The sequence below is a fragment of the Scardinius erythrophthalmus genome (assembly GCF_964197995.2).
Source record: "Scardinius erythrophthalmus genome assembly, chromosome: 2".
Classification (NCBI taxonomy): Eukaryota; Metazoa; Chordata; class Actinopteri; order Cypriniformes; family Leuciscidae; genus Scardinius; species Scardinius erythrophthalmus.
The window spans coordinates 14,677,397-14,692,219 of NC_138222.1; the positions used below are offsets into that span (position 1 = coordinate 14,677,397).

Sequence of the window (14,823 nt, forward strand, 5' to 3'; positions counted from 1 at the left end):
TTTCGTTGACTTTGAGTAAAACAATTGAAAGTTTTTCAAAAGATCCCCTGGGTCAAAGTGTCAGCGTGACAGAAGTTTGATGCTGTCGTGTGAGAACAAGCAACAGTCGAGATTTTTCCTCCTCCCGCGTGCCTCATCTTCTTAATCTCCTCAAGTAGCCTAAATTATTAGATTTCGATGTCTTACGTTTCTTCCCCACCGCAGAAACCACCACAGGGTCACCAATGCCGTCAAAATTATTATTATTATTTTTTTGTGGATCACAAAGAAGAAGGAAAACTAGGATGCCGGGTTTATTCAAAGCGCTGCCGTTACGGTTTACAGAGCGTGGAATGGTGCGCTCACTGCGTGGATATCGCATATATATATATATTAGTTGCCCCCTCATTTTAAGATGGGCCCCCCCAAAAATAAAATTCTGGCTACGCCCCTGCGCCTCAGTCTCAATACAGTTAAACTCGATGTACGTTCACATCACATGTTAATGCAGCGGTAGAGTTACACTCACAGGACACTGTGCACTTAACAAAAGTTCATTATTTGCTCGTGCTTTAAAGCTTTGCCGGGTAAACATTTATTTGGCATTCTGTTCTGACATGATGCACTTTTTCTAAGCGCGAACTGAAGCGCACACTGTCAAACAGCGCCAAACTGGATTTTTGTTGGGTCAGACCCATCTGATATCGAAGGGGGGCTGATAACGCGAGATCAACGTGGAGCTAAATGGAAAAAAATAGCACCAAACAAGCCACTTTGAAATGTTGCTGTTTTAATGAATATAAAAGTTGGGTGACCCTCCCCCTTGACTAAAAAAAGTTGGATGACCCTCCCCTCAACAAAGAATAAAAAGACATGACCCTCCCCTATTTTCCTCCGGTGGCCCCTTCCATAAATACCGAACGGTCCCTAAAGAGCAAGGGGGAGTGATATTCTCCCCTTAAAATCAACCCTCAAAACATAGTGCGGTCCGATGCAGACTTAAAATGAAGTGGAAGATGAAATTACCCAGGATACCTTGCGGACTCAGCAAGCCGGTAATTTTTTTAAACAAGATGGCGGACACCGCTGGAAAGGAACAATTAAATTGTAATTATATCTTCGCAAATAAGCATGTTAAAATTTCTAAATATGTTGGAATATGTTAGTTTAATGCACATCCAAAGGACTGTTAAGTTTTGAACACTAATGTTAGAAAATATTTCACGAAGCTATCTATCTGACGATGTTCATGATATCTGTTGAGTGCTTCGAGAGAGTCTGCCCATCAAATATAGCCTACATCTTATCTGGGTAGTTAATCTAATTTTATTTTAGATTTTGGCTTCCAAGGATTATAAAAAGAAGATGTGAGGTAAAACTATTAAAAAACTAGCCGCGTTCGTCTAGTGCTTCATCTTTTTCTTCACAGCGCGCTGTCACTTCTCCCTAACGTTAAACCCAAACAGCACTAAACACAATCAGTGATTGTTGTAAAATGCAGTGTCAGCTGATTCTCAATTGCGGGACGTGTTTGATTGTAAAAAGAGCTATAATAAGCACAATAATCCGCGCAGAGACGTTGATCCTGTTCCCATGACGGCGCGCGTTCGGAAACGGACTGCAACTAACGTTAGACAAGCAAACTATACTTTGGGTTTCATGTGCGCGTCTAAACGATCAAATACAGACAAAAATATGGCTAAATGACCAGTTTGGAGATTCACTTTAACACAGTTTATATCTTAAATGGGAGTTAGTTGTGGAATAGTTGGGAGAAAATGTGTATTAGATCTGCATTCGGTCTTAAAGTGGCAGCGTCTAATAAACCTGCTTATGATTACACCTTAATGTGAATAAAACAACTAAAGGCAAAGAGAAAATTACTCCCAGCTCTTGAATGAATAACTTTAGCTTTTACTTTATTACTTTATTAGATTTCTAGCATATTATTATGGATACTTATATCCTGATCATAACTGGGATAGTTATATATAATTTGCATATAGAGGTGTCCTATTTCATAGGGAAAGATCTTCAACTCCACTTCCCCTCGTTGAAGGGACTTTACTTTCGAGGGCACTCAAAACCAAGTGGAAGTTTTAAGGGGGGAGAAATGGAACAGGGCCTATATGTCGCTGTGTGTCATCCACACAAATCATGAAAGAAAAAACTGTAACAAATAGCTTTAGTTCCTTCAAAGATACAACATGCCTTGCTGAATTCACCTTACAATAAAACGAGGTGGGTCGCGAATTAAAGAGCTCTGTATCTGCTAAATTGAAATTGTGTGTGGAAAACCTTTAAATACAATCAATAAAACTACAATATATAATTTAATAAGATATAGGGCCTACTGTACATAGGCTATGGACTTTTGGAGATTTTGAGATTAATCCTTGAAAGAATTTTGCCTTTGCCTGCTCATCAGGCTGGCTCCGACACTCTCCATATGAAAGACGGAACATTAACACCTCTGTCCTGCACCCCCACGATAAAGCAACTATTGCCTTCTCCAAACCCCCCACAGGCTAGCCGAGTTTGCAAAACAAAACAAAGAGTTTGCCACTCATCGTGGTGTGCCAAAACACTTAATTATAAACTTCAATATTTCATTCAAAACAATCTCAAAACGCTTTGTGACATTTTGAAAAGCCGTGGATGCATTACTGCCACTGGAACCATGAACGCAACAGAATACTGGTTCTGATTTTATTGTTTGTCGTTTAAACGTCATATATATATATATATATATATATACAATTTTTTTAACAGAACTGCTTTTGAAATGAAATTACGATTGGAATTATTATAGGCTACAGAAGTAAAGTCATTGTATAATATTTGTTCCTTAGTGTAAAATGGAAATGCATGGTGATTTTATTTTGTAAATAGGCTATAAGCAAAAAACTATGTTTTAGAACTAGACAAATCTCTCTGCATCAACAATAGACTATAAAATGCATTAATAGGCTAATATAAAAATATCAGTAGTCCAAGTTAGCTCGGGATTCGAACCCGTATCATCTAAATGATCGTAACGTAAGTTCAACCACGCGGCCAAGATTCACTCGTTGCGACATGGCCTAACGTTCCAGTGTGTGTTCGCTCACACGAGCGAGAAGCGCTCTTCATTCAAATGAACGCGCCGCCACGTTTGTCAAACACTAATTCAACAGGCCAGAATAAAACCTGGCTTTAGAACAATGCATAGCGCCACTCGTCGTGTTGTGCCAAAAAAAATTACAATAATTTAGTTTCATTTATTTCAGTGTTAATGTTTGAGTTAAAAAAAATCCTCTACAAATTAAATTAACACAAGGTCGGCTATAAGAGTCCTTTATAGGCTACGTAAAAAAGCAAAGGGATTACAGTCTTAACATTTAGGCTACTTTGCTTAAATTCTATACATTTATTTTCAGTAGGGCCTAATAAATTTGTAGGGATGTAATTTCAGTATGTTTTACCAACGCTATGTATTCAGTTAAAGTTCCAAGAGGTCTGGTCTCTATATTTCCTTCCCAGCTGACACTAATATGCAAGTGCACAGCAAAAATCACAACTTGTGCTTGCTGCGAATGCAAGTTATTTAAGGTGTCTCAACTGTACACAGTCTACCCTACAGTGTGAATTTGTTACAAGGTTTCATTTAATTAAATTAATGTGCAGCGATTTGTACAAATAGAGTCTATAGGCCTACTATACTGTTGTAGCCATTAAATAATCTCATTTAGTATCATATTTGTTAAAATATTATAATGTTATTTTTTTCCATCTATGTTGAATATGAAAAGTGAACAGCACGAAGATAGGATGCATTATATCGAGAGATGGATATGGAGTGGGTCAGACATGATTTTGACCACTTCATTAAGTTTTGTTTAGTAGAAAACCTTTCTTTAAAGTGAATTTCGTTTTCTATAAATTGTATCTTAATTTTAATCAATTTTTCATCAACCAATTGCCTGGATTTAATAAGTAAGAGAAGCAAATATAACAGACACTAATCATGGAGGCGCCCGCGCGGTCACTTGCATTGCACGTCAGCTGGAGCGCATCTCATCCTCCTAACTTAACGAAACTCAGCGTATGCCTCACACAAACATGATAAATACATCAAATACACAAACCCAGCTAGCAGGGAACGTTCTCAGAACTTTCGCTAACATTCCCTACAAGTTTGGTTAATGTTCTAAAGAAAACATTTGAATGTAATGTTTACCGAACATTTTAAGGATGTTTTCTCATTTTAAAAAATGTTCCTATAACGTTATATGAAAACTAAGATATAACATTTTAACTGCAACATTCAAAAGATGTTTTGGGAATGTTTCTGAAATAACAAGTTGTACTATGATCTCAAAATATCATTGTCCCTATGTTTCATTATAACGAAAGAAGAACGTTCTCTCTGTCACGTTAGGAAAACGTTTTGAGGATATCATTGAGAGATGAGATGTTGAATGTTCTTTAGAAAACGTTATTTTAATGTGACAAGTTAACAAAATTATAACATTTTATTTGCAACATTTTGAGAATATTTTGGGAATGTTGTTAAAGTTAAAGTTTGTACAATGATCTCAAAATAACATTGTCCCAATGTTTCATAAAAACAAAAGAGGAACATTCTCTCTGTCACATTAGGAAAATGTTTTGAGGATATCATTGAGAGATGAGAGGTTGAATGTTCTTTAGAAAACGTTCTTCTATGTGACGAGTTAACAAAATTATAACATTTTATTTGCAACATTTTGAGAATATTTTGGGAATGTTGCTAAAGTTAAAGTTTGTACAATGATCTCAAAATAACATTGTCCCAATGTTTCATAAAAACAAAAGAGGAACATTCTCTCTGTCACATTAGGAAAATGTTTTGAGGATATCATTGAGAGATGAGAGGTTGAATGTTCTTTATAAAACGTTATTTTAATGTGACGAGTTAACAAAATTATAACATTTTATTTGCAACATTTTGAGAATATTTTGGGAATGTTGTTAAAGTTAAAGTTTGTACAATGATCTCAATATAACATTGTCCCAATGTTTCATAAAAACAAAAGAAGAACATTCTCTCTGTCACATTTGTAGAATATTTTGAGGATATCATTGAGAGATGAGAGGTTGAATGTTCTTTATAAAACGTTCTTCTAATGTGACGAGTTAACACAATTAGAACATTTTACCTGCAACATTTTGAGCATATTTTGGGAATGTTGTTAAAGTTAGAGTTTGTACAATGATCTCAATATAACATTGTCCCAATGTTTCATGATAACAAAAGAAGAACATTCTACTTGCAACATTTTGAGCATATTTTGGGAATGTTGCTAAAGTTAAAGTTTGTACAATGATCTCAATATAACATTGTCCCAATGTTTCATGATAACAAAAGAAGAACATTCTACTTGCAACATTTTGAGCATATTTTGGGAATGTTGTTAAAGTTAAAGTTTGTACAATGATCTCAATATAACATTGTCCCAATGTTTCATGATAACAAAAGAAGAACATTCTACTTGCAACATTTTGAGCATATTTTGGGAATGTTGTTAAAGTTAAAGTTGTACAATGATCTCAAAATAACATTGTCCCAATGTTTCATAAAAACAAAAGAGGAACATTCTCTCTGTCACATTAGGAAAATGTTTTGAGGATATCATTGAGAGATGAGAGGTTGAATGTTCTTTATAAAACGTTATTTTAATGTGACGAGTTAACACTATTAGAACATTTTACTTGCAACATTTTGAGCATATTTTGGGAATGTTGTTAAAGTTAAAGTTTGTACAATGATCTCAAAATAACGTTGTCTTAATGTTTTGTCATAACAAAAGAAGAACGTTCTCTCTGTCACGTTAGGAAAATGTTTTGAGGATATCATTGAGAGATGAGATGTTGAATGTTCTTTATAAAACGTTCTTCTAATGTGACGAGTTAACACAATTAGAACATTTTACTTGCAACATTTTGAGCATATTTTGGGAATGTTGTTAAAGTTAAAGTTTGGACAATGATCTTAAAATAACATTGTCCCAATGTTTCATGATAACAAAAGAAGAGCATTCTACTTGCAACATTTTGAGGATATTTTGGGAATGTTATTAAAGTTAAAGTTTGTACAATGATCTCAATATAACATTGTCCCAATGTTTCATCAAACCAAAAGAAGAAGAATTCTCTCTGTCACATTAGGAAAATGTTTTGAGGATACCATTGAGAGATGAGATGTTTATTGTTCTTTATAAAACGTTCTTTTAATGTGACGAGTTAACAAAATTATAACATTTTATTTGCAACATTTTGAGCATATTTTGGGAATGTTGTTAAAGTTAAAGTTTGTACAATGATCTCAAAATAACGTTGTCTTAATGTTTTGTCATAACAAAAGAAGAACGTTCTCTCTGTCACATTTGTAGAATGTTTTGAGGATATCATTGAGAGATGAGATGTTTATTGTTCTTTATAAAACGTTCTTCTAATGTGACGAGTTAACACAATTAGAACATTTTACTTGCAACATTTTGAGCATATTTTGGGAATGTTGCTAAAGTTAAAGTTTGTACAATGATCTCAATATAACATTGTCCCAATGTTTCATAAAAACAAAAGAAGAACATTCTCTCTGTCACATTAGGAAAATGTTTTGAGGATATCATTGAGAGATTAGGTGTTGAATGTTTTTTATAAAACGTTCTTGTAATGTTATGTGTTAACACAATTAGAACATTTTAATTGCAACATTTTAAGGATGTTTTGAGGATGTTGTTGAGATAACAGATTATATAATGTTCTCAGTAAAACATTGGCACAATGTTCCATAATAACAGAGGAGGAACATTATCAAATCAACGTTCGTAAAATGTTTTGAGGATATCACTGAGACCTGAGATGATGAGTGTTTTTAAAAAAAATTCTTGTAATGTGACGTGTTAACAAAACTAGAACATTTTAAATGTAACATTTAGCAATCAAACTACACAATTATTGTTAAATTGAGCTTGCTGGTCAGACAGCAGGCCAACAGGGTTCACGATGGAACATATGGTGCATTTAAGTCCTCCTGGGAAGTTTGTATTCATGAGGTTTTACAATTTTGTTTAATGTTTTAAATTAATGAAGCCACTGTAAACTTTATCATCACATATTATACTGTTACATATTAATGCTATCATATTTTGTGCAGGCATTAGCTTACTTCATTGTCACTGCTAAATACCTAAGTATAGTGGTATCCCACAATGTTTCCCACTGACACACCCCTAACTCTTCAAGATCGGGGTTAAAGAAAATCCTGAGCTTCCTACTCATATTCTCATCATTGTGGTGGCGTTCAACTTGTAAATACGATCTTTATGACATGACTTGAATGCACCAATAGCTCTAGCTTAATTAGGGACAATCCATACAAACACTCTTTGCTAAAATACATTACAGACTGTCACAGTAAGAAGTTATTCGTCCTGTATCAACGCTAAAGGCCTAACCACTGCAGTCAACACCTTGAAGTATCCATGCTGTTAAATAAAAGTCTGTAGACAAGGGTTAGGGTTAGGGTTAACCTTAACCCTTAATTTCTAACCCAGACCCGGTTTCACAGAGTTTAGATTAAGCCAGGATTAGGCCTTAGTGCATTTAATTAGCTTTTAGAAATGTGCCTTAGAAAAAAGAAAAAGAAACATTACTGGTGTGCATCTTGAGACAAAACAATGGCACTGACATATTTTAAGATACAGTATGTCAGTGCAAGTTGCTTTCAGGTAAAACAGCTCAAACGTGCATTTTAGTCTGGGACTACAGGCTTAAACCTTGCCTGTGAAACCCGGGGTATATGTTGCAACTTGTATAGAATTATGCCAATGTTACCAAAGTGTTGTGTTGGACAGAGGATTTACCCTAAACCAACAGGTTGTGTAACTGTGCCACACAGGGTGAAAAGCAAGTTGACATTATTAGGCATAAGAGTGTTTCTAAAGGAAAGGTCAATATTTTGTTAAAGTGCAAAAGGATCATTATGGGTCACATGAATGTAACTCTAATGTTGCCATGATACCAATCCATTAGTTTTTCATGTAGGTAGGTATACAGAATTGTATATGTATAGCCTACATATGCAATGTTTGCTCTGTTTAATATATAATATGTTTGCTCTTTTAAACTGCTGTTTGGCAGAGCAGTGGTAAATATATGTTGTTATACATGGTATATATTATTTGTGTAATTTATTATTATTATTTATATGTTATTGTAAGTTTATTTTTTTATTATCATGCACTGCAATGAAGACACCATTTAACCAATTGATTAAATATAACAGCCAGCTTACAAATACAACTAAATAAATAGCCGTGCACATTTTTTTCATATTCTTTCTTTTAAAACATGTAATCTTTTCCTGTAATTGCAATGTTACCAAATTATTGGCTGTCTCTTCGAGTTGTTTTGAGCATGATTGGCTATTCAGACTGTCATCCAGGAATCTGGCCAATGGCAGCTATGCGCGCCTTTTACTGGTCAAGTTTGAAGTTTGAATATTCGTCTGTTAGAGTGAGAGTGTGTGTGTGTGCGCGCTGCTGCTGCTCGGGAGGATCTTCACTACTAGCCTCCTTCGGTTCTGTGGCTTTTACATTGTTTAAAACATGGATTATTTTGCATCGTACTGTTACATTTTTATTTTGAGCGAGTTGCGGGATGTAAATGGACAACGAATTTTAACAACGTAGCCTACGTGTAACGGACATATTGCAATCTGCGGAAGGTAAATAACTTTATTTTATATAAAAATACATTCTGCTACATCAAAATATAGTGTGTTAAATTGAGAAGCTAATTTTAAATGCGACTAGAGCAATATCGATATTATGTCAATGTTTCAGGCTGCATGTGTAACGTTAGGCTAAATATTGTCAGCTAAGTTAGTTTTTGATAAAAATAAATAAAAATAAACCTCAGCATAGTCTGAGCTTTACAATGAGTGAACTGAGAACATTGTGTCTTTATACAGAGAGGAACTCGAACCACACTATGAAAACTAGGCTTTTGAATGATCGCGGGATATCGGCCTAACGTTACCGTCAAAATGATGAGTCATCATCATAATATGTTTTTGAGCTGGTGAGTAAAAATTTGCAAGCTTTTTATGTCTCTTTTAGTAAGTAAATACAAATAGCTAATAATATTGCTGTATGTGTGTGTTTCCCATTATCCAGGAATTTTGGGAATAAATTATCCAGCCACATGATCTTCAGTTGCGGTGAGTATTGTCATAGTAAAATACACGTGAAATAGAGGCAGAACATGTAAACTCTGCTCAAAGGCACACTGGTCCAAACCCTCCAGTCAAAATTGTACCTGTCTTCTTGATATGAGTTTTTATGGGCCTAGCTGACCCAAACATAAATGTCCTTTCAAAATGAAATTATTTTCAAACCTGTATGACTTCTGTGAAACACAAGAATGTTGGGAATAAAACAACATTGGAACCCATTTTATGGAAACAAATGTTCCCAATGTTTCATGATAACAAAAGAAGAACATTCTACTTGCAACATTTTGAGCATATTTTGGGAATGTTGCTAAAGTTAAAGTTGTACAATGATCTCAATATAACATTGTCCCAATGTTTCATGATAACAAAAGAAGAACATTCTCTCTGTCACGTTAGGGAAATGTTTTGAGGATATCATTGAGAGATGAGATGTTGAATGTTCTTCATAAAACGTTCTTCTAATGTGACAAGTTAACACAATTAGAACATTTTACTTGCAACATTTTGAAAAAATAAAATAAAATAAACCTCAGCATAGGAGCTTTACAATGAGGGAACTGAGAACATTGTGTCTTTATACATAACATAAATGTCCTTTCAAAATAAAATTATTTTCAAACCTGTATGACTTACTTCTCTGAAACACAAGAATGTTGGGAATTAAACAACATTGGAACCCATTTTATGGAAAAAACAAAACAAAACAGTGAAGTCATTTCTCAAGATATCTTAATTAAGGTTATACAAAATAAATTCATACAGTTTTGGAACAACATGGAGTACCGGTAAATAACGAGAGAGTCTATTTTTTGGATGAGCTGTTCTTTTTAGGACATGTTCCCAGGGTCCTTTGCTAAATTAACCATGGTTTTTATTATAGTAAAGTGTAGAAACAATATTTTTATGGTGGATTGATTACAATAATTTATTACCATTTAGTTAGTGTAGCAAAACCATGGTTAATGTTAGTAAGGGTTCTCCAGATTTATATAGCCTAACACTTAAGGAAAACATAAAAAATGGTCCTATGTCACCCAGATCAATAGTCTGTTAACACACATTAACACACTTTTTACATTTTCTTAAGATCAAGCATTGGACCAATGTTTACGGAGCAGAACAGGCACCAACAGAGAAACAAGTCCATCACTAGTAAGTATCCACTGCATTTTATAAAACCGTAGTCAATTTTAAACACACAATGCACTCCAAAATAAAAATGATCTATTTTTTTCTCCCTCGTGCCAGATTTATATCTGTCCCAGATTTATATCTGACTTTCTTTCCACAGAGATTTTTAGAAAAATTATCATTAAAGAGAATCATATAAAGAGAAATGTGGGAGGAGCTTGAATTTATTGCCTAGCCCTGTTTGTTTGAACCGCGAGAGCCGTCAAAGCTTATGCTACTCCTATGTCATGCACCGACAAGAGCCTTTTATAGTCAACACGTCGGACGCAAGCAACTTGCAGTTTTGCCCCCACCAACAAGGCATAGTATTGCATACAACGGTGCGTCGCGTATCAAAAACTGGGACGACACATTTTTCTACTCATAGACGCATATGGCGGCCGAAGTGTAGTGATGCGTAGCCTTGCAGGCGCATATGCGTATCGATGCGTTGACTAACTCTTTGGGCGTAATTTGACTTGCATATGGCTGTCTGCTGGAAGCTTGTTATTTAAGTCAATAAAATTATAAATATGGTAGGGCTGGGGGAATTAACACGTTAATCTTCGCGATTAATTTGAGATGCTTAACGAGTTTATAAAAAAAATGCAATTAACGCAGCACTTTTTTTGCCTCATTTTAATGACTTCCTGTTGCGGAAAAGGCTGCAAAATATGCCGTCCCGCCCCTCCGTGTTTGGCGATCAGGTTTTATTCTCGCGCAGCTTTCATGACCGGGTCTTTTCCGCTCCGCGCTCTCCATTCCGTGTGTCGGCGCACTGACACACACACACAACACTGAGCAAACATTGAGCTCTTTGCTCAATGTTCTGCTCCGTGTTTGCGCTGCGCGTTCTGCTCTGTCGTTAACGGCCCAAACGCTCCAATCATGTACCGATCATGCACTGGAAAAGCAAAGTCAAATAACGTGAAATTTCTCAGTAGTAGACTTCTGTGAAATAGCCCTACTGAGCTGGTATAGTCATGCTGACAACAATGGTAAAATTACCTGCTCTGAGTCTGATCACATGCTCTTGTAATAATAGCTTTGTAGGACTATGTTTTATTTTGATAATTAGAAAAAAAAAAATATAATAATAAATTGTTAAATTTATTATGTTGATTGATTATTGAAAATAATAATATATTGATATATTGATGTTTAATATTATTTTAATACAGGGCTATTTTCTGTTCCTTTTTTTCCTTTTTGTTGTTTAATTAGGTTATTCTAAGTTTAAATATTGATGATTACAAGCTTGGGGGAAATGCAATTAATTGCATTTAATTACAGCAAATTGTGTAAATAATCAGTTACTTTTTTTAATCGATTCCCAGCCCTAAAATATAAAATATGGATATGTTTCTTACACAAACGCATCACTTCGCTTCACCTTTCGCCTTTATTAACCTGCCAGAGCCGTGTGGAGTACTTTTATCATGGATGGATGCATTTTTATGGACTTGTCAAAAAAATCCCACAGGGAGCTACAGAATAAGAAATCTTTGAAGTCCACTTTTTTACTGTCTGTTTCCATCAGTAAAATTACAGTTTTTTTTTTCTCTCAGAATTGTGAGGCAAGAACACACAATTGCAAGAAAATATCAGAATTGTGAGCTGTCTTTTTTACTCCCCTCAGAATTCACCCTTTGAGGGAGTTTGATTGACAGGTATTTTTTACATTTTTATTTTACCCAAAAAAAAATTTTCTAAAAAAATTACACAAATTAAACGTTGAGACTTTGTTTCAACTTTCATATCAAAAGTAACCTGCTCTGTCTTGTCTCTGCGTTTAAACGTTTCAGCGTTTTTTCTGTGATCCGCAATGTATTTTTCATTGCGTGACAACATGATGTGTGGCGTGAGAGCGCCATGGCTTGTTGGACATAGCAACAGTAACTAAAGGGGGTGGGTCTTTGCAAATTGCATTAACCATGGCTGCCTGTTAATTATCACTGGACTACTTCGCTCTCGCATCTCCCAAAAGTAAATTTTTGTTTTGTTTTCTTGATTCCATTTGAATGGTTTAATTCAATTGCTATAACCAATTATTTATAATGTAATGATTTAAGCAAAACGTTCTTCAAAGGTTAAACCAACCTTTTATTTGACGGATTGCCGTGTAGACCTTTGAGTTTCTCTGTGTTTTATGATATGATGATAGTTTTTCTCAAATGAAGCTAAAATGCTGCTGAAGTGACTCTCAGAGCAGCTGTATTGATGAAGTGCATTAATGTTCTCATATAGAAACGACAGCAAAAAAAAAATAAGCCAGAATTGCTTTTTTTTCTCAGGTTTTACTAATTTATCCTGTGATTCTGACTTTCAAACGGCCAATTGCGAGTTTATATCTCGCACTTCTGAGAAAAAAAAGTTTGAATTGTGATTCGCAATTACCTTTTTTAAAAATTGTATTCCATGGCGGAAACAAGCTTTCATATGCACAGACAGTAGCTCACATTTAACATGCAGATTGTGCGCACACAGAAACCTACTGGAGCACAAAAAGTTAGTGTCAACACTGTCCTGTGATTTCTCAATAAGAAACAGAAGTTATAGCATATTTTTCTTTCTGCTTTTGAAGTAACTAAAACTTACAGCTTAGCTAATAGCAAAGAGACGATTCACAGGTATGATTAAATCACACTAGAAATTGTTCTATCTCAAATGCAGTACTACTTTATCTGTATCTGATTTAAAACAAGCAGAAATCTGTAAGAAATGTAACAATCCATAGACAATATAACTGATGAAAATGAGCTGTTACATCAGAGCAAAAGCATCGTGGGCAGTGCTGTGACATGCTGCAGCTGTGCTCAAGGCTACCTGAGTTCGAGGTTCACACTTCTCAAGCCAAGTTTGTAGTTTGTTAAAATAATTTAGCCTCTAGTTGTGTTATTAAAGGTATACTCCACTTTTTTTGGAAATAGGCTCATTTTACAACTCCCCCAGAGTTAAACAGTTGAGTTTTACCGTTTTCGAATCCATTCAGCCGAGTTTCTGATATTTGGAAGAATATCAGTAACCAGACAGTTTCTGGTCTCATTGACTTCCATAGTAGGAAAAAATATATACTATGGAAGTCAATGAGACCAGAAACTGTCTGGTTACTGACATTCTTCTAAATATCAGAAACTCGGCTGAATGGATTAGAAAACGGTAAAACTCAACTGTTTAACTCTGGGGGAGTTATAAAATGAGCCTATTTCCAAAAAAAGTGGAGTATCCCTTTAACATGTATATAATGGATTAAGTATATGTTTTAAATTACAGAAACAAAATAGATACTCATAAGGTATCATATTTATACTTTTAAATAAACTAATCTAATTTTCTGATTAATAATTAGGCTGGCTAATTTTGAAAGTTTTCAAAGTCAATATTGCTTGTGATCTTAATATGTAATATGTATTTGTATTATTTTTGTTTACACTGTTGCATGATCTTCTTTTATAGGCTATGAGGAAAAACTCTACCATGCACACAGAGAATGGAGCTCAATTCTGCTAACTGGGATAGCAGCTGAAAAAGAAGAAGAGAAGAACAGTAGAACACCTATTAATGCAGATGACTTTATTCTTTTTCTGCAAGAACCAAGACAACCAAAGACTGATGATGAGCGCTCTGAGCAAACAGCAGTCAAGACGTGTGATTGCACATTGGACTTTACTGAGTTCTTCATTTAATGTTGGGCATCTACTGTACGCAGAACTTCTAATAATTTATGTGAATGCCATTCATAAACCTGTTAGATTTTTGTTTTATTTTAGAGATTAATAAAATTGTATGTTTTAACAATGTTATAGCTAAGCATTTTTTATGTTTAAGAGAACATTTTGGGAACAAAAATAAAACTTCCCACTAAAAAATTTATAAGAATGTTAAGTAGTATTTTTAAGAGTATTTTTAGAGAATGTTATCCTAACTTTTAGAAGAACGTTCTAAGAATAAAAATAAAACTTCCTGCTAAAAACTTTATAAGAATAAAGGGATAATGTTCTAAAAATGTTATGATTAAACATTTATAGAAGGTCATCATCACAAAACATTTTTAGAGTGTTCTTAGAGAATGTTATCCTACCTTTTAGGAGAAATAATGTTCTAACAATATTATTATTAAACATTTTTATAATGTTGTAAAAAAAAAATGTTATCTGAACTTTTAAAAGAACATTCTGGGAACAAAAATAAAAACACCCCCTGAAAACTTTCTAAGAATGTTAGAGAATAATGTTGTAAGAATGGTACACCTAAACATTTTAATAATGTTTTTAAATAATGTTATCCGAACATTTAAAAGAACATTCTGGGAACAAAAATAAAACTACACGCTAAAAACATTATAAGAACGTCAGAGAATAATGTTGTAAAAATGTTACTACTAAACATTTTAATAATGTTTTTAGAAAATG

At 34.3% G+C, this 14,823-nt stretch overlaps 1 long non-coding RNA gene across 1 annotated transcript; it reads left to right on the forward strand.

The window, feature by feature from the left end:
- Positions 1 to 9,021: 9,021 nt before the first annotated feature.
- Positions 9,022 to 14,200, forward strand: LOC308682547. Its single transcript, XR_014029159.1, has 4 exons — positions 9,022 to 9,087; positions 9,183 to 9,226; positions 10,329 to 10,393; positions 13,868 to 14,200. It is a non-coding gene; the product is annotated as an uncharacterized lncRNA (long non-coding RNA).
- Positions 14,201 to 14,823: the final 623 nt, after the last annotated feature.